The sequence below is a fragment of the Microtus pennsylvanicus genome, chromosome X (genome assembly GCF_037038515.1).
Source record: "Microtus pennsylvanicus isolate mMicPen1 chromosome X, mMicPen1.hap1, whole genome shotgun sequence".
Classification (NCBI taxonomy): Eukaryota; Metazoa; Chordata; class Mammalia; order Rodentia; family Cricetidae; genus Microtus; species Microtus pennsylvanicus.
In genome coordinates, this window is record NC_134601.1 from 28,976,318 (window position 1) to 28,979,274 (window position 2,957).

Sequence of the window (2,957 nt, forward strand, 5' to 3'; positions counted from 1 at the left end):
GTTCCTAATTTACTCAGGAGATCTTGTCTTCTTTTCCTTCCAGTGTAGATCCATGTATCCTCTTTGTTGTCTAGGTTCTCTGGAGTTGTGAACTGTATAGACTGGTTTCTTTTTGCTTGATGTCCAAAAGTCACTTATGAGTGAGTAATAGTGTATTTGTCTTTCTGGGTCTGGGTCACCTCGTTCAATATGTTTTTTTTCTGGATCCACCCATTTGTCTGCAAATTTCGAGACGTCATTGTTTACAGCTGTGTATTACTCCATTGTGTAAACATACCACATTTTCTTTATCCAGTCTTCAGTTGAAGGGCATCTAGGTTGTTTCCAGGTTCTGACTATGACAAACAATGCTGCTATGAACATTGTTGAGAACATGTTCTTTTGGTATGATTGAGATTCCTTTGTGTATATATCCAAAAGTGGTATTACTGGGTCTTGAGGAAGGTTGTTTCCTAATTTTCTGAGAAATCACCACACTGACATCCAAAGGGGCTGTACCAGCTTGCATTCCCACCAGCAATGCAGGAGTGTTCCCTTTACCCCACAACCTCTCCAGCATAAGTTGTCATCAGTGTTTTTGATCTTGGCCATTCTTACAGGTGTAAGAATGACATTGTCTCGGAGTTGTTTTGATTTGCACTTCTCTGATGACTAAAGATGTTGAACATTTCCTTAAGTGTCTTCCAGCTATTTGAGATTCATATGTTGGGAGTTCTCTGTTTAGGTCTGTACCTCACTTTTTTATTGAACTATTTGTTCTTTTTTAAAAAATATTTTTATGGTTTATTTAACTTTATTTTATGTGCATTATTGTGAAGGTGTCAGAGCCCCTGCAACTGGATCTTCAGACAGTTGTGGGCTGCCCTATGGGTGCTGGGAATTGAACCCGGGTCCCCTGAAAGAACAGGCAGTGCTCTTAATCACTGAGTCATCTCTCCAGCCCTATTTGTTCTTTTGATGTCCAGTTTCTAAAGTTCTTTGTAAATTTTGGAGATCAGCCTTCTGTCGAATGTGAGGTTGGTGAAGACGATCTTTCCCCATTCTGTAAACTGCTGTTTTGTCTTGTTGACCATGTCCTTTGCTTCACGGAAGCTTCTCAGTTTCAGGAGATCCCATTTATTTATTGTTTCTCCCAGCATGTGTGCTACTGGAGTTATATTTAGGAAGTGATCTCCTGTGCCAATGTATTCAAGCGTACTTCCCACTTTTTCTTCTATGAGGTTCAGTGTGGTTTGTTTTATGTTGAGGTCTTTGACCCATTTGGGCTGGAGTTTTGTGCATGGCGATAGATATGGATCTATTTTTATTCTTCTACATGTTGATATCCAGTTATGCCAGCACCATTTATTAAATATGCTTTCTTTTTTCCATTGTATATTTTTTGCTTCTTTGTCAAAAATCAAGTGTTCATAGGTGTTTGGATTGATATCCAGGTCTTCTATTCAATTCTGTTGGTCCTCCTGTCTGTTCTTATGCCAGTACCAGGCTGTTTTCAGTACTGTAGCTCTGTAGTAGAGTTTGAAGTCAGGGATTGTGATGCCTCCAGAAGTTCCTTTACTGTACAGGATTGTTTTGGCTATCCTGGGTTTTTTGCTTTTCCATATGAAGTTAAGTATTATTCTTTCAAGGTCTGTGAAGAATTTTTCTGGGATTTTCCTGGACATTACATTGAATCTGTAGTTTGCTTTTGATCAGATTGCCATTTGTACTATGTTAATTCTACTTACCCAAGAGCAAGGGAGATCTTTGCATTTTCTGGTGTCTTCTTCAATTCATTTCTTCAAAGATTTAAAGTTCTTGTCATACAGGTTTTTCACTTGTTTGGTTAGAGTTACCACGAGATATTTTATTTTATTTGTGGCTATTTTGAAGGGTATGTTTCTCTGATTTCTTTCTCAGCTTGTTTATCATCTATATAAAGGAGGGCTACTGATTTTTTTAATCTCATGTCTTGCTACATTACTGAAGGTGTTTATGAGTTGTTAGAGTTCCCTGGTAAAAATTTTGGGGTCACTTATGTAAAATATCCTATCATCAGCAAACAATGAAAGTTTGACCTTGTCTTTTCTGATTGGTATCCCTGATCTCCTTTAGTTGTTGTTGTTGTTTCATTTGGGAAGGGCATTTTTTTTTGGTTTTTGAGACAGTGTTTCTCTGTGAAACAGCCCTAGTTGTCCTGGAACTAGCTCTGTAGGCTAGGCTGGCCTCAAACATACAGAGATCTACCTGCCTCTGCTTCCTGAGTAAAAGGATTAAAGGCATGTGCCACCGCCTCCTGGTGAGAAACTCATCTTTAAAGTATATATTTGCCTGGCGGTGGTGGTGCACGCCTTTAATCCCAGCACTTGGGAGGTAGGGGCAAGTGTATCTCCGTGAGTTCGAGGCCAGCCTGGTCTAGAAGAGCTAGTTCCAGGACAGGAACCAAAAAGCTACGGAGAAACCCTGTCTCAAAAAAAAAATAAAGGGGCTGGAGAGATGGCTCAGTGGTTAAGAGCATTGCCTGCTCTTCCAAAAGTCATGAGTTCAATTCCCAGCAACCACATGGTGGCTCACAACCATCTGTAATGAGGTTTGGTGCCTTCTTCTGGCCTGCAGACATACACACACAGACAGAATATTGTATACATAATAAATAAATAAATATAAAAACAAAACAAAACAAACTTCTGTTGTTTAAAAAAATAAAGCATATATTTTAATTAGGTGGTGATGACACACACCTTTAATCCAGCTCTCAGGAGGTAGAGGCAGGTGGATCTCTGTGAGTTCGAAGCCAGCCTCATCTACAGAGTGAGATCCAGAACAGCCAATGTTACACTGAGAAACCTTATCTTGAAAATCCAAAATAAGTGTACATGTCTTAGATATTGTTTTTGTCAATAACTGAAGGAAATATTCAAGGATTGAGGCTTTCTCTGGGCCAGGGATGGAACATGGGACTGACAGTAAATGACTAT